Consider the following 17,919-nt stretch of genomic DNA (forward strand, 5'->3'; position numbering starts at 1 on the left):
ACTAGATAGCACCAGGGTCTTACCATTGGAAAACTTTTATGGTGTGAAATGTTATCATGTGTATCCCAGAGTGAGGCGCCAAGTCTCTGGCATAGCTTGAGCAGCAGCATGGAGCAGAGATTGTTCCCAACAAGGGGTCTGGATGGAGCCATTCTCCTTTGGGGTTAAGGGCATTTAGCCTCCACTGTGGCTGTGCCTGCTGGCCCTGGGACCAAAGACCAGCCCTGACCCTCTTTAGTTAATCTCTTCCTCTTCTGATTTTATTTTTTGACCCTTTCACGATCAGAACCAAGAGGAAGCAGCTATGGTATGCTGGGCTTGATACAGGGCTAGCCTTACTTTGAAATAATATGGTGCTATCTAATTCCCTTCTGCTGTTCTCTCTAATCTGTAAAGACCTCACAAATCTGATTTTGGCCTGGTTACCCTAATCTGCATCATGGGCTGCCCGATTCACTGACTTCAATGGGCCACACTGGAGTGTGTCAGGGTTTGGAGCTGACAGTTGGTTTTTTTGAGCTGGTTGAGCAAACAGATCTGCAGGATCTCTTCTTGACAGTGTACTAGCTCTGATCTGAAAGGAGACACAGCTTTGGACATCTGTTTTAAGGGCAGAACTATTCTGAGCTTATTTAAACTTGATACAAGGCTCTGTTTATATTTCTTTGATTAATTGAAAATAACCTCTCATTAAGGGAGTGACAACCGATACCTTACAATTGTGCTCAAGTCATTCACAGGAGCGAAAAAAATACGCCAAAGGTTAGGCAGGTCAAAGCCCTTGTTTGGATCAAAGCATATGTTGAACACTGTATAAATGCCAAATCCGAAAGTGTTTTGTGTTTAAGGTTGAAGTTTGGAGTAAAATGATACTGTAACAATAAATCCCTAATTCAGCTTGTTAGGTCGCTACTGCATTCACAAAGGCACAGCAAAGAGAGGGATGCGTCTGATGGAGCAACTGGCTAGGAGTCCAAGTCTGTTAAAAATTTACAGTATAGGTGAGGTAATACCACATCCAGTTCTGGTAGGCACATTTGAAAAAGAGCTTTAATGCAATGGAAATGGATCTTGAAAGAGTGACAGGCACGCTTTGTGGTTTGTCCATAAATCTGCCTTACTGTGAGAGACTAAAAAAGCTCAGCTATTTTTATTTATTCAGGACAAGGTTACAAGATGACTTGTCTGCGGTTTTGCAAAGTTGAGCTTGCAAGGCAAGGGAGCAGAAGGGTCTAGTTTCCACTCAGAGATGCATGGCCTGGGTGTTTTTAACCAAAATATTGGAGGGTCCCCAGCTTTGCCTGGGCTTGAAATATTCCTGCTGCTCTGGGGGTAAACTGAGAATGGGCTGTACTTTGGTGGGCTGCAGCCTTCTCTGTCCATGCCTGATCTGCAGCTTCCTGGAGAGACTGATGAGTGACAGCCAGGGTTGAGGGTGGAGAGTGAGGCCAGACAAATGCAGATCAAAAAGGGAGCTTTTCTTCTCGGCAGGGTGATAGCCACTGAAATAGCTTATCTGGGGTGGAACTGTCCTTCCCTGAAGGCCTCTGATTCAGGATGGGATGTATCCTTGCATGATGTGCCATAATTTTTAATGATTGAGGTGTTGCTTTGGGACACCATTCTGTGGCTTCAGCTATGCAGGTGATCAGGCCAGGTGATGGAAATTATCAAATGAGTGATCTCACCTAGCCTTAAAATATCCCTATTAAATAGGCGTATTTTAAAATTCTTGCTTTAGTGGGAATATTATATTACTATAAAACTGATTGTTAGATGGAGAGGTCTCAGTGAGGCCATCTTTAGGCTGAGAAAGGTAAATTTTTAGAAAAAAAATCTTACCACTTTCATATTTGTGGGCAGAATGCCTATGTTTATATTTTCTTTCTGAGAAAGAGTTGAATCTGAGCTTAGACCTGGGTTCCAACTGTCCCTACAGTTTACTATATCTGGTAGGACGTTTTTCAGTAGGATGAGGAGTGATACAGCTTCTTCCAAGTGAAAGTTTCCATTTGACCTGCTGGTCAGTCTGCAGCGACCTGTTGTGTGGGCATCTCATGCACCTTTCAGCAGCGGTGTGGGAACCAAATCAGGGAGATGAAGACTCCTTAGAAAGTCCCATGGGCTCCTATCAAAGAGTTTGTGGCACTGCCTTCTGCAAGGGCAGGTGGGATTTGGAGAGAGCCTAAAGTCAAGCTAGGTCTGGGCTGCCTGTGAGGACACGTTTTAGGTGTTAGGTCTAAAGGATGCTCTAAAAACTACCACCCTGTTCAACAGCTGCTGTCCTCTTGCACCCAGCATGTAGAGAGGTGTTCAGAGGATTTGCCTTGCGGGGAGGTCAGAGTGGATATTAGGAAAATAATCCTAATAGATTAGGAATAATGCTATTAGAAAATCCATTGGATTGGATATCAGGAAAAATTTCTTCACTGGAAGGCTGGTCAGGCATTGGAACAGGTTGCTCAGGGACATGGGGGAGTCACCATCCTTGGAAGTGTTAAAAAAATGTGTAGATGTGGTAGTTGGGGATATGGTTTAGTGGTGAACATGGTGTTGTTAGTTGGACTTGGTGACATTTGAGGTATTTTTCAACTTTAGTGGTTTTATGATTTTATTCTGAAGTATCTGTCCAACTTTGCTCAATCAAGGCAGTTTCTCACATCCATCCAAGCAAAAGCTTGACTGCACTCTCAATGTGATACTCTACTTCTGTGACTCGTGCCATTGTGATGTCTCACGGGTTCTGGGCTGCCACTTGCCTTGTCCCCGCGGTGTGTGGGGCTGTGTGCTCCTGTCCAGGCTGGGCACAGATCCCCAGCAGCCCCGGCGCATCCCCTCGGCTCTGGGAGCTGCGGGCAGTGCTGCACTCCGGAGCGACTCCAGCAGCCCCGGGCAGAGCTGCCTGTGCTCTTGGGGCAGCAGCTGCCGGCAGGATGGATGCAGGCAGACCTTGCTCCTGCCTGCTGCCCTTAGCCACACGCTGGAGCATTCGAGAGCTCAGAAAAGCCAGGAAACTGCTGAAAACGGCATCATGCTCTCAGTGTCTAACATCACTCCTGCTCAAATAAATAAACTCTGATGGGAATCCCCCCCTAACCCCCCTTCATTCCTTGCTTTAATAAAACTTGTCACAGCGATGTTTTTTTTTTTTTTTTCCCCAGTCAGCAGATTTTTACGCTGGTTAATGAGGGGGAAAAATTTCTCTTCCCCCCCCCCCCCGCCCCCAATTGCCTCCCCTCTCTTTCATGTCAGGGGCCAAGTTTGGATTGGAGCCTGGTGAAGTTTCTGTGTCATTTCCTGTTGCTGCCCTCCCCGACTCTCGCTCCGCGCTCCAACCCTCCCGCAGACGCGCAGGGCGTCCTCCCTCCCTGCCTGCCGGCCGCCGGCTTTTGGGGAGGATGTGACAGCGCTGGGCACACCTCACGCTCCCGCCTGTCACGCCTCATTCCTGCTCCCGCTGTCCCCACGGGCTCAGCTCCCGACCGGCTGCCAGGAACGCCAAGGAACGAACGCTGCAACAACTTTCTTCTCCCCACGCAGCTCGCTGCACTTCCCAGGCTGCTGGGAACCTGAGGCGGTGAGAGCAAAGCCATCCTTCTCTCGCAAACTTCTCCGTGCAGGCAGTGGGGAGGGGGTGGCAGGGGGATGCTGGTGCTGGGTGTCCGGGTGGGCGAGGGGCGGCTGGGGACGGGAGGGGACAGGAGCCCGGTGTGCGTCTCACTCCGTAGGACAGGTCAGCTGCGAGGGCTGGCATTGGGGGCTGTGCTGCAGGCGCTGGTGGCTTGATGTGACTGACGGAAAAAGGGCTACTTAACAGAGGGACAGCAGCACGGGGATGTACAGAGCCGGGCAGTGAGCGGAGGTGAGGCAAAGAGCAGGGGCTGCTCAGCGTTTTCTCTTACGTGTGTCTTTTAGCTTCAGTTTGGTGTTCACAGGTTTTTCCCAGGGCTGGCTTGCGGCAGTGTTTGAGGGGTTTGTGAGTGTGTCCAGTCCCGGGGACTGCTTTTCTGACCAGAAAGAGCTGATACTTGTGGAAATCTGTGTTACATTCGCTCAGAGGAGCAGGCACAACTCAGCTGGCATGTGTAAAACCCTGCCTGTGTTGCCTTTCCTCTGCCATTGCCTTATTTGCTCGCTGAACGCACATATATTTGGTAGGAAAGAGACACAAACGCTTGTGCTTTTAAGTGGAGCAACTGTGACTTCATGTACTATTTCTGTCATTCCTGACTCGTTCAGTCTTGACTGTTTCTTGGACAAACAAGGCGTAACAAAGTGGCGGATAAATCCTGAAGCATGTGCTGGAGCCGGTTCCCGGAGCTTTCAGAGTTAAAAGGCTTTCTTGAACTCACTGACACAGGGCAGTAAATCTCAATGTGTCAGTAAGCGAGGGAAAAAAGCGCTTGCAGAACATTACACACCGGCTGATAAAGTCAGTGCAGCACAACCCCAGATCTTCACAGGCAGGATTAGCTCCCAGCACCTCCAGCTACTCAGCAGCATTTAGAAAGGTCAATTATATGTACAATATTTACCAGCTAATTATAAGTGGGGCAATAAAAGCCTCGGAGTTGGCCCCAGGAAAAATGATCCTAAGGCTTTGTGTACAGTGTGTTTACCTCCTAGTTATTGCTTGATTCATGTTGCTCCCTCAACTCCCTCTCATTCTATGCTAGTTTGGCTGTAGAGTCCTCTCTGTCCCCCCTTCCCCAAAGGAAAAGTGGTGAAAGAAGTTACAGGATGGGTGTGTAGGAAGGGGGCTTTGGGCTCACCCAGTCTCCAGCCAAGGCATATCACCTGCCATGGCTGGGGAAAGTTCAAGCTCCCTGTCCAGCCTTGGCACCCTTGTGCTTCCATGAGCAGTGGGGGACCCAGGAGACATCTCTGACAACTTTGGCTGGAATCAGTTTCTAGGTGAAAGCTCAAGGTTTGTTTCACAGTTCCTATATGAAAGCCACTCTTTTTTTTTTTTTTTTTTTTAAATCAAGTTGAGTAGGAAATCCTTTTTTGGGTCTTCCAATCTCCCAGACTCTTTCTGAGTGCTGTGACACTCGTTAAAGATTTATCAAAAAGTGTTCAGTATTCTCACTTTCAGTACTCTTTCAGTATACTCACAGCTGGCTTATACATGTCCTAGTGAGCTGGTCTTGACGGTCTGTGCTACCACGCATGGCTTGATCTGAGACAACTTCTGGGTGCTGCTGGAGTTTAGGAAGGGCCAGGACACTCCAGGAGGCAGTTTGGATGCAGCCACCTTGTTTCAGAGTGTAAGAGAATTTAATAGTATGTAGACGTCAGGCCGTGCCAATTGGCTTCAGGGCTGAAGAATGGGCTCTGGCAGGGGTTAGTTTACTAGCAGAGACATAGCCAAGAGAGTAATGAGCTCATGTAAGAGAGGGAGGAGAGAACCTGTGGCTCACAGCACCTCTTAGGACCCTAAGAAACAGCATTTACCTGGAGCTGTGCTCTCTATTTCTCGATGTGAAAGGCAATGGGGTGACAGACTGGTGTTTTTGCAGGGGTCCACCAGGCAAGTCAGCTATGAGGTGAATGAAATCACTGCCTGTGCAAGGTGACTAGGGGGCTAACTGTGCTCCAGGGGCTGGTTTGGATGCTTGAAGGGGGGATAGGACCTCCAGTCCTTTAGAAATCCACCCATATATACAGTTGCTGAGAGATGAACCTCTGTCTCAAGTGCAGTTTTTGGGAGTCAGTTTCTAAACTATCTTAAAACTTTACCTATGTGCTGTGTTGGGAGGTAAATATAATTTCATCCGTAATTTTTTTTTGATTTAAATGTGAACCCACTTCATTTTAAACTGACATCGCCCCTGATGATACAGTGACATTATTCCTGATTTACAGCAGTGGAGGGTAGGTAAGAGTCAGTCCCTTAGTATCTGCTTTTTTTCTGTCACTTGTGAAGGAGAAAGGAAGACAAGAGAAACCCACTCAGGGTGAGATCATGACAGGAATTGAAGGGTCTCAAGTTCCACCAAAACCTTTCTGGCTTTTTTTTTTTTTTGGGCTTTCTTATTTGCCCTAAATATCATGTTTTTTTCTGCTAATAGAAACTTGTTCTGTGTATAAGCAAATTCTGGGTCCTTGTTTTTACACAGAACTGCTGTAACAGCAGCAAACCCAGGGTCCCTGTCCTGTCTTTCTCCTTGTGCAAGCATGTTCTCCACACCACACCACACAGTGCTTGAGCAGCCTTGACAGATGAGCCAAGGGATGGCCATTCCAGTTCTGCTGCTTACCTTGGGAAAGCGCTCTGGAGCCCCACAGACTTTACTGTCTGGAAATATTTCCTGTTGCACAACATAAATTGTCTCTTTCAGTTTAATCCTGTTGTCTTAGATTACCTCACCAAAGCACTACCTTGAGTAAAGCCTCTCTCAGCGGCCACTCCACTGCAGTGGGGGAACCAGTATTCCAAGAGGCCACAGGCTGGGAAGTCTCTGCAGGAAGGTGGGATGAGCATGTGCTTCCCTCCCCCCTTTCTCATCTTGCACAAGGGCAGGGCAGACAAGTCCTGCTTTGTAACAGCAGGTCTGTGCTACTTCTCGTCCCTGAGCCAGACCCCTCTGCAGCTGCACAAACCCACGATGGCCACTGAGACCTCTAGGAGAGATCTCCCATTGCTGGTGGCTTCTCCTGGTGCTGGTGGTCCTTTTCTCTGTTCTGCTTTTCCTGCTTCAGTGCTTGAGCTTGGTGTGGTGCTCCCTGTCCTGCCCGAGGTTGCTCCAAGGATTCTCTGCTGTCACCCACCAGCATGTTGGCTGCCATCTGCTTTAGTTTCTCACAGGGTTCTCCTGTGAGCAGCAGCATTTGGGGTAGCCTTGGCCCAGTTTGTGGGTTCTTCCCAGCTGCCTGTGCTTCCCTGTCTCCCCAGGCTGAATCAGACACTCTGTGTTCATCTGCTTTGCTCTTGCTTAGCTCCAGCTCCAGTTCTCGTGGTATTTAAATGCTGATGCACAAATTTAGGTAACATTTACACGCTCTAGTGAGTCTTCAGCTCGCCTGCACAAATTTCTTGTTTTCCTTCTTCTAATGCAGTGCCACTACCTGAGGACAGTGCTGCCTCCTTGCTCCAGGGAGCTGCTGATCTCTGCTCTGTTTATGGGACATTGCTATAGCAATGACAATGTGGAGTGGAGATGGTCAGGATCAACCAGACCATATCCCTGCTGCTGGCCAAAAAGGTGCCTGCCTCCTTCCATCCCCAAACAGAATCCTGTTTGCTTTGGCTATTTTTATACATATTTGCTGGTGGAGCTTGGAGCTCCCTATCAGTCTGAGCCTTGCCACATGCAACCCACAGCTCTTTAGAATGGATTATTGTGGAGATGAGAAGGACAGTTTTTGTTCTGTCCTCTGGCTTGGGGCTGCCTGACGTGATGGTAGTTGTGGCAGTCACTTGCTTCCCCATAAATCAGCTAAGGGCAACAAAGTTCTCAAAGTCAGAGGCTTTCTCTCCCTCCTCCTGACTTCTGGACTTGAACTGGTGAGAAGGAGGTGAGAGGAGGTGAGAGGCCTCTGTATCACATCAGCAATTCCCTCAATCATCCTTTCCCTCCCTGGAAGTGTTAATTTTGGTTAATTCATACAAGTCTGGGCCTCCTTGGTCTATCCTGTGGGAGGAAGCTCCAGGCTGGAATTTTGTAATAAAAGCCAGATTTTCCTCTGGAGGCAGTGTGGAGGAGGCCACTCCTGTTGCTTCTTCAGTTCTTGTTAGTTCTTGATCAGCTTAATCTGGCAACTGTGAGAGGTTTTCTTTCTCTGCTGAGAATAAATTTGGCCTCTGAGGAAGGTCAGCATTGAGGTGTTCTCCCTGAGCTGCCTGGTTTCCAGAGGGCCACTGGTGGAAATCACAGCTCAAGCTGTTTGGACCTCATCTTCCTGATGGAAGTTCCCAGCAGTTCACTGGGGATGAGTCTCAGAGTGCATCCAAGGCCATTTGCACCCATGCAGAACCACAGTTTTGCTAAAAATAAGTAGTTTTCCTCCCATGTCCTTGGCCAGAATTAGTTTGCTCTCAGCCTGAGGAGCATGGAGCAGTCTGTTCCCTCACACACCAGCAGAGGCTGGATTTCACTGGAACAAATATGTCTTTTAACCTGCACTTTAGAGAGTTCTCAGAGGTGCTCTGTGGTTATGAAGAAAACACAGATCTGGTCTCTGATTTCCTCTGTGACCATGATAATTCAATGTTTTCCTCCTTTGCTGACCATTGGCAATGGAAAAACCACTAATCGCTGCTCTCTTCTATATGCCTGTCCTTGAAGTGGGGGTTGTTTCTATAGGGACTGATGCAGTGAAGAGCTGAGAACATCTGAAGTTGCCATAATTTAAATATTCAGGCACTATCTTAAATATATACTAGGAGCTAGCTTAAATATATACTGGGAGCTTGCCAATTAAATCTGAGTTTGCTTCTTGGTCATCAGACTCAGTACTAAGGATGGAGACAGCAGCTGAAGCTGACATATCATCCTTACTGGTACTTGACACACTACCTGTAAGAAAGTCTTCTGGAGTTTCCCATCCAGACTTATTTCACCAACTTAATAAAATCTATCTCGTGCTCCTTTCATTTTCCTAGTCACTGTGATTCCCCTCTGACATAGCCTAAATTATGCTCGGACTATTTTTTTTCCCTTCTTTTTTATTAATGTATCCATGGACTGTATAGTCTTCAGAGACTTATTTTTCTTTAATGAAATCAGCCTCATTTTCCTGGCTAGTGTACTGCATGAATGTCACATTTAAATATGTGCTTTCCCTCAGATATATGACTTTACACTACATTTGTCTGTGTTAAACTGCGGCGCTGATTTACTACATCAGTGACCATGAAAGACTCTAATTCCTCTGACTCCTATTTTGTTGTTTCTCACTGTTTATTATCCACAGTGATCTGATTTTTGGAATGGTTGGCACATTGTAAGCTGAAGTTTCTCATTTTCCTCAGCTTGATACAATGGTTGCAATTAGATTAATGTGTATTTACTGGATTTGGATTACAGAGCAAGTACAAAAAGCTCTCCTGGGAGCAATGATGCCATGAATGTCACAGCAGTGTGTGGTGACAGGTGTGCGCAGGAATGAAGGGGTAAAGATGTGCCTAAAGTGTAGGGAAGATCCCTTATCTCTTTCCCACAAGCAGGAAGTGGATGCAGAGAATGATCACCTGTTGGTGACTAGTCATCCTTCTTTCCTTTTTTTTTCTTGAAGAGCTCTATAATTGTTTTCTTTCTCTGCTGCAATTCAGAAGTCAGAAGGGTGCTCTTCAGCCTGCTAAGGAGGCTTGAACAGCACTGAGCCTGTGAGATCTGAGATTTGGTCAGCAGGACTCTAAATAGCTTTCAGTCTTACTGTTTAAACATGCAAAATTGGGAATTCCCTTCGTTCTGTTTGCTTATTTGAAGGAGCCCAGGCTAGGCAAACCTGCCAGGCATGCTAATGCTTCCTGACAAACTGCTTCAAAACATGAGTTTCACATAAGGACAGCAACAGTGGCAGCAGAAAACCTTCCCAGAGAGACAGAAGTACACCATAGGCACTGTGGTCATATTTAATCAACCTCCACCTTCAGGTTGTGCTTCCCTGCATGGTCTGCATCACCTGTCCTTCAGGAGGATGCTGTGCCAGGTGGTGAATACCTCATGCCCCACTTGTGGGATATTCCAGCTGATATTCAGGAAAGGCTTCTGTGCTATGTCAGCCAGCTTCTGCGAGGAGCAAGCCAGGAGGCAGGTGCCTATTCAGATATCTCCCTGGTGTTTCCAGCTGGCTGGCTCTCAGCACCTCCTCACTGGGCACATGAGGGAACACCTAATTGCCCTTCCCAGACACCCTGTCTCCTTGGGCTCTACGTGTTCAGTACAGGTTCTGAGTCACTCCTCAGAAATTCAGTGCTCCTGACTCCTTCTGACTCTGCTGAATGCCTCAACACTTAAAATAAGTGCTGCAGGTCATGTGGCTGGGTGGAATGGCTACAGGTTTGCTATTGTGACACCTGGGTAAGGCTTTTATTAAACGTGGCCTCAAGTCAACTTTTCATAACTCAGGTTTTGCAGGTGCAAAGGATAGGCTACAATCTGGGGAAATATTCTCGACCTTAATCATTATTTGCAAAGCAGTGTGTGAGGCACTGCCTGTTGTTGCTGCTAAGAGAAATGTGTATGTTAGAAGGGGATCATATGGCTATCAGGCCATGCAATCTGGCTTTATTTTCCAACAACACTAATTCTGTCTGGACGTTGCCTGTTCTGTAGTTTTCTAGAGTTGTCTCTGAAGCAGGAGCTTGCTTGCAAAGAAAAAAAAAAAGAAAAAGAATGCATCAGGGCCCTGGTTTGCTCTCTGCACAGCTTTGACTGCAGCTGTCTGCCAAGCATCACACAGCAAGGCAGAGCAATGCTTGTGAATCACCATGGAACAACATCAGACGAGCCAAACAGACCCATGTGATTTTAGGCAGGGCTCAAGAATTTTGTTCCTTTAGCTTCAACCCAGGGGGCAAATTTGTTCATTTTCCTGGCACTGCAACAATGTTAAAGCCTCTGCACCCATTTGCCCTGAACCTGTACAATTTGTTCTCTGAAACATTTGCTGTTCCCATTTTGTGTAGTAATAGCAGTTAAAGGAAAGGTGGAGATTTTGTGGGACCAATACTCAGGTACATTAAGTTGCTTTTACCCCCTCCTGAGTATATAAAATATCCTTAAAGCAAATGTAAATGGTGTTGTCAAAGTAGTCCAAGTGGACTCCAGAATCAGACTAATAGGTTCCCAACTCTGAATTATATGTTGCAAACATTTATGAGGAGATGGATAACAAACTGGGAATTGTCACCTCTTCTCTGAGACAGGTGCTAAGGACAAGGTGCTGATGTCTGGTGGACACAACAGATGTTGGAGGTAAATTTTGGGAAGGTTGAAGCACTTGTGTCTGAAGACACTGAGTGCTCCAGGGGTTCACCTTTCCCATGCACTTGACGCATGCAGGTTCCTGAGCTTCTCTGGTGGCTACCAGTAGTCTCGGACTAAAATCACAGAATCATGGAAACATTAAAGTTGGGAAAGACCTCTAGTTTTATTGAGTCAGGCCATTAACCCAACACCACCGTGTTCACCACTTATCCATGTCCCTTAGCACCACATCTACACATTCTTTAAATACTTCCAGGGATGGTGATTCCACCAATTCCCTGGGCAGCCTGTTCTAATGCTTGAGCACAGATCTTGTGACAGAGCTGTGTGATAGCACAGACGGTAAAGTTCCAGAACCTGAAATGTTCATTACTAGGGATCTCACTGCTGTAGAAACACCACCAGAGCTTTCCTGACCTTTGATTCTTTCCCCTCATGGCAGAGATCACATAGTGTGAATCAACTCAGAGATGAACTGAAAACATACAGCAACCAGCAAAAGAAAACTTGACCTTGAGAGGAAGGAATGAAGGTATTTTCTGTGAAATACAGGAATGCAGGCAATGATTTGAGGAAAACCACCTACTAAAGCGAAGCAACATTGTGAAGTGGGCATAAAAGTTTCTACATTGCCTTTCCATGTCTCCTGGACAGCCTACAGTTATTTCAACAAAGCACAGCTTGACGCAAGCATCCTAAATTATATCCCTGTCACAGTGGCTTCTTGGGACTTAATGTGCCCCACAGGACCACTATGGACCTGAGGAGGAGACCAAGTGCAGCTGGAAGATCAAGGAAGCCTGTGACCTTCACCAGTCCAACATCTATGACACGAGGAAGGTCATCTTATCCAACTGCAAAGTGGGGGTGCTACCTCAAAGCCATCTGTCAGAGGTTTCATTCCTTCTTGCTAGTGGCGTGCTGGGAAATTGAAAAACTCGATGTGATTGCTTTGTGTTAATAATGAGGGAAGGGTAGAAAAAACCCCCATGAATTTTTGTTGTATATATTGCTTGAGAAAACATGTGCTGTCTGCAGCGAGACCTCACAACATGCTAATTCTTGAAGCATATACGCAAAAGTTTGAAAGTGGAGGTTTTGTTGACCCTGGAAGAAAAAGCAGATTCTAAACAGGAGCTCAGGAAAAAAATCTCCCATTTCATCTGTATTTGCTTTTGCTTTACTGATGAATGGATGCAGCTTGCCTGTGTCATGGTTTTGTCCTGTTTAACTTCTGCACCTGCATAAATTTCATTTCTGGGCAATTATAATTTCAAGACCTGGTAGCAAGGTAGGCAGCTGAGGAGCTGCATGATTTATTCTGTCCTCTCTTTCACTGAATTCCTGAGCTTTGGGTCTTGCTTTTCAGCAGAAATTTTGTGATGGAGACTGTAACTAAACTGTAACTAAATGTCTACATGGACATTGTGAACCTCCATCAGGGTTTGAACTTTGGTCTACAGAAAACAACCTGATGATTTCAAAGGGCCACAAGACCCTTCAAATTGAAAACTCATTAAAAAAAAACCTTAAAATCTCCATGGCTTTGAAGGGAATTCTACCTTCATGTTTCCATTGAGCCATGTACTGCTTGAGGGTATCTGTGGGGTTTTTTCCCCCCTGGTCCATGCCTGGGTCGTTGATTTAGCTGTGGCACTACTGTGGTGCAATACACAGTGACAAGTCATTCCTCTGAGATTCAAAGGAGAAGGAGAAATCAGTTCTAAGGCAGGCTGCAGTGTTTTTGGGGAAACACCTGTGATCCTTCATTCCCTCTTCTAAGTGTTTAATCTGTTCCATCACCATGCAGAGTCTGGTAGTGTAGGATGAGACTGAATTGTTCTGTTTGACTTCAGTTCAGCTTTTTTTGGCCCCTTCAGTCTGAATGTAAGCTCTTCATGGCTGCACTTTACCAGGAGGCACTGTAGAAAAGTTCTAGCATGCATTCATTTAAATAACATTGAATTTATTTCAATAACATCTGAGGTATTCTGGAGGATAAACTGTCTGGAGTAGCTACAGTGCTGTTTCCAAAAAGCATCCTTGGCAAGAAAATAGAGAGGAAGGAAAGATCCGTTACGTGTGCCTGCGTATTGCCCCTAGAACAGGATCAAAGTTATGAAAAGAAACTCTGGTTTTGTTTCTCCACAGTTGTTAAAGTTCACAGGCTTCCCAGGATCTACATTTCAAGGCTATCACCAACCGGGTTTTGTACATTTACATTTGTTCAAAATAGTTTCCAGGCAGTGGGTAATTAGTGGTTAGAAACGGCTTGCAGTTTGGTGATAATTTGATTAAGTGAAATCCTTAGGAAAATGAGCATTCCAGGTCTTTTATGTTTCCCTGCTTCACCTGTGGACCACAACTCCTTCCCCACCCAATCTCACAGGAGGCATCTCCTTTATCTCCTGCATTTCAGTAGGGAACAGATGAATGTTAGTCAGGAAAGACAGGAGGATGCCTCCAGCCAGAATGAGCAGCAGGAAAAGACATTAACACCAAAAAATTGCCACTTAAACATTTTTCCAGAAGAACTTAAAATGCAGTAATTATATCCCTCTCCCCAAGAACTCCATGTACTCTGGTTCTTTTGAATTAATTAATCCCTAAGTCTGAAGCAGTCTACAAACAAATGAAGATGACCCATGCCTGTACATTTCTTTGCTGGCCAGTGAGTTAGTGATGGAAAGGCAGAAAATAAAAGTAAAGAGGTAAATATTCAAAGTTTACCCAACTTTTAAATTATGTATAAATGAAAATACTTTTCTAATGTTGTGCAAGTTTAGATATGAATTTTTTAAAATAAGATGGTGAAGTGGTGTAAGAGTATAACTTGACCTGTCAGTTATTTTTAATAAAAGGACCATTTTGTGTCCTGCTCCTTCATTATGAAGTGGGGACAGTGGAAGGGAAAGTTAAGTACTTCAGTAGGTTCTTTTATAAAAATCTTTGTTTTACTCATTTACTTCAGCAAATTTTGATTAAAAATATTGATTTAAAAAAGGATGATGTCTTTATGCTTTCCTGCAGAAACTGTGGAGATTTGTCAGAGAGTCACTGACTCATGTATTCCCAGTTGGTGGGAATGGATTTACAAATGTTTGGACTTAGAAACCCAAATGGATTTACAAATAGTTGCTTGAAGTGGTTTTGCAGATCTCTTTGTGACAATGACATATTGTTCATGCTACCAAACCATAGTATCAAAATTGTGCTGCCTCGGGTAGCAGAAGGAGAGAAACAGCCTCACTTTCCTTGCTCTCTACAGCTCCCTGACAGGAGCTCAAAGCCAGGTGGGGATCAATCTCTTCTCCCAGGTAACAACTGACAGGACAAGAGGAAAAGGCCTCAAGTTGCACCAGTGGAGGTTTAGATTGGATATTAGGAAAAATTTCTTCACAGAGAGGATTGTCATTGTGCCCAGGGCAGTGGTGGAATCACCATCCCAGGAGAGATTTAACTGACATGTAGATGTGTCCCTGAGGGATATGGTTTAGTGGTGGGCTTGGCAGTGCTGGGTTAATGGTTGGACTTGATGATCTTGGAGGTCTTTTCCAACTTAAATAATTCTATGATTCCTGTTTTCCTGGAGAATTTTTGAGCACTTGGCAAGTCAACATGGTCCTGTATGTAGCACCCACCACTGGCCACCATCTCACATCCCTCTGGACACTGTCTCATGAAGCAGGCAAACCCAGCTGTTTAGGTACCTATATAAAAGGTCAAAAAGGACTAGTGAGACCATTCAGTCCATCTTCCTGGATAATAACAGCCACAGATTTACCTTGGATTTAATCTCATGGCAATTACAACAAGCCTCCCATCCTTGCTTTTCCTGTGGTACCATCCTTGTCAGTGCTATTTCCATGATTGTCAGCAGCTGACATGGGTAAAGCTGTTACTGCCTCTCCTCTTAGCCCTGTATCCCTCTGAAGCAGCAGGTGTGACATTAGTGGTCCACTTATCCTTGCTGGAAACTCCCTAAACTCTAGTAGCTTCTCCCAGGGAGTACATCCAGCTTCATTTGCAGGACCTGTGTAAGCAGAACACGTGAGATCCCTCAGGAAGGTTTTCAGTCTAAACCCATTTAAAACTTTATATGGAAAAAGAAAAGCCTGAAAGTCCATGCTCAGCAATATTGTATGCATGAGGCTTGGTTAATTCACCTTGAAAGAGGCCTTTAGGAGGACTTGCACATTCCTGGTGTGTTTGGGATAGGACATGGGTGAGTGCCCAAGAGCAGCACCAAATAAACAGAAAACATCACAGCAGCCTGGCGAGGGGGTCATGGGATCTGCGGGGCTGGCGGCACTGCCAGAGTGGATTGGTTTGTGCTGCAGCCGCTTTTTCTCACAGATGGGATAAAAATAAGATAGATTAAGTATATCCAAGAAAAAATAGTTATGCAAAGCCTTCAGAAAGCTGCCAATGTCAGCAAAGGGAGGCAGTAATGTAAGCAAACTTCAGAGGAGGGGAGCTGCAGAGCGTCCTGCTGGAATGAGCCAAGGGGACTGGATGTGGGGTGAGGGGTTGGCTGGGCAGTTTGGTTGACTTGTGTCTTCTGTGTTTACCAAAGCAAGCCCCAGAGGAGAGGGAGGTTTTTCTTTTAGCTGATTAATGTTCCTGCCTCTGTATTAAAATGTTCCCCCCGCTTCTGTGGTGCTTTGAGTCAACTTCTGCCTGGCCAAGTCATTCAGGCTGATAGGTAGATACCAAAGTCCCTGTGGAATTCTGGAGCTCCCTGTCAGGGCTGTTGATATCTGTTCTTCTTCTCTGGGGTTAGATACACATTCGGCTTTGATCTTGCACCCAGCTTTCCATCAGATCCTTAGGAATGGCCAAGTCAGGCAAGGTGAGGCACTGCTCCCTTAAACTGGATCTTGTATCAGTGAGCAGCAACACCTCAGCTGTCAGAGCTGTAGGATGGTCCCCAGTGAGCAGAAAGCTGCAGTTTGGATGTCTGATGGAGCAGAAGGAGATGGAATATCCGGGCTTTTGAGGGCTCAGACAAGCAATAGTTGCTGCTTCTCGATGGCTCTGTGGTAACTGGCTGTGAGCTTGAGCTCTGGCAATGGCAGATTGATCTGCCTTCATTTAGTCAGCTGTGAACCTGGCTTCCTGTAGATTTCTGCTTTTCCTTTCCTTTTATTTTTGGAGAGTCACTACGGCTGGGTCAAGGCTAATGGTGTAAGGATCTCCATACATTAAGTCTTCAGAGGGGCTGATGCATAGAAAAACCTTTTACCTGGCACTAAGAAGGCAAGACTTATAAGTGCATATGAGTATATGAAGGGAGGATGTCAGAGGATGGAGCCAAGCTCTGCTTGGTGGTGCCAAGCAATAGGACAAGAAGCAGAAGCTGATGCCCAGGAAGCTCTGCCTGAATGTGAGGAAGAGCTTCTTTCCTGTGCAGTAACCGAGCATTGGGACAGATTGTCCACAGAGGGTGTGGAGTGTCCCTCACTGGAGATATTCCAGACCTGTCTGGACACATTCCTGTGCTCTGGGGTGACCCTGCCTGAGCAGGGAGGTTGGACCAGAGGAGGCACTCTGGTCCCTTCCAGCCTGACTCATTCTGTGATTCTGAGACCAAGTCTGAAATGGTGCTTCTGTGATTTGTCAACAGTTACTCTGCTTTGGGGAGGTGTAAACAGTGAGGGGCATGACCAGAAGGAAGGAAGACCACAGGACATCATTCTCCACTATGGAGCAGTTATTTGTTGGCCTCTGGAGTAGTTTCTACAGACAAGTTTTTAAATGCACTTAATTTAGACAAGAAATAATCTTGGTGAAAGGGGGTTGGGAACGTGTAGGGAACATTCTGGGGATAAACATCTGCCTCTTTTTGGTTAACAACCATATTTATTACATTAAAACAAATACTGCTATCTGACCCAGAGAGCTTGTGGAAGGAGGCCAGAAAATAAACTGTGTTGCTACTGATGAGATAATGGATCAGGAAAAAAAAAATTTAAAAATTGCAGTGCTAAAAAAAATACTTGGTCAAAAAGCTGTTTCTCATTTCTTTTTACATTCCTCTGAAAATTAGGACAAGTGTAGTTTTTCAGCTCGGCTTCACTTTGTAGTTGGTGGGCTTTACACTTGGCCAAAGAGAATTATAACTTGTCTTTCCCACATTGTTTGAGAACCACATCAGAAATGTGTCTGAGCAGCAAAGTTCACTCCCCCCATGCATCAGAGCTGGGGATTTGATGTGCTTTATATGAGAAAGAGCAACCAGATACAAAGATTGTGTCAAGACTCTTGGAATGCCAGGAGGGAGCTGGGTCTGGGTATTCCCTCTGTCTGGAGGGACAGCTCTCCTCTGGAGCTGTCTGTCTGTCTGGGTCTGTGGAAGCAATGCCACTGATGCCAATGCAGTGATCCCTCTGCCTGGCCAGCCACACTGGTCTCCCATCTGGGGATGATGCAATTTCCTTTGCCTCTTTATTGGGAGATTAAAGGAGCTGCTTCTTCTCCCTTTTCCGTGTAGATAATTTATGGTTTCTGGATTCAATAACTTTTCGTATTTGAAGGTTTCCTGCAGATGGATTAAGAGGCAATGCAAGCAGTGCTGTCAAGCACTGTCAATGACAGCACTGTCAAGGCAAGTATCTACAGTGTAGGTTACCTGTTCCCTGATCCTGCTTTTGTATACATTGGGTTTCATGTGTACATCCTGTCTGTCACCTCAAAGGCAACTTTGGCTTATGGGTGTTGTTTATTGTAGCAAAGTTAAAAGGGAAATGATCTTACATGTCTTTCTAGTAGCTGTTGCTAAGTTCAGTGGTGACTTTACCTGCCTGAAAGGAGGTTGTGGATGGATGGGAGTCATTCTCTTCTCCCAGGTAACGAGGAAATGGCCTCAAGCTGCACCAGATAAGGTTTAGATTGAATATTAGGAAATGTTTCTTCACTAAAAGTGTGGTCAGGATTTGGAACTGACTGCCCAGGGAAGTGATGGAATCACTCCCTGGAAGTGCTC

The 17,919-nt window shown here is 45.7% G+C and overlaps 1 protein-coding gene across 4 annotated transcripts in view; it reads left to right on the top strand.

Annotated features, from left to right (window-relative positions):
- Positions 1-17,919, top strand: part of EVA1A (eva-1 homolog A, regulator of programmed cell death) — a 202,334-nt gene that overhangs the window by 134,622 nt on the left and 49,793 nt on the right. The window contains exon 1 of one of the 4 annotated variants that reach the window (XM_085057003.1): positions 3,312-3,577. The exons of 2 other annotated variants lie outside the window; for them this stretch is intronic. The gene's annotated coding sequence lies outside the window, so the exon portion shown is untranslated. Of the gene's footprint in view, positions 1-3,311; positions 3,578-17,919 lie in introns of those variants that run through there. One more of the 4 variants, XM_085057004.1, reaches the window with a different exon arrangement.

Source organism: Lichenostomus cassidix, chromosome 3 (genome assembly GCF_008360975.1).
Source record: "Lichenostomus cassidix isolate B80296 chromosome 3, HeHo_3.0, whole genome shotgun sequence".
Classification (NCBI taxonomy): domain Eukaryota; kingdom Metazoa; phylum Chordata; class Aves; order Passeriformes; family Meliphagidae; genus Lichenostomus; species Lichenostomus cassidix.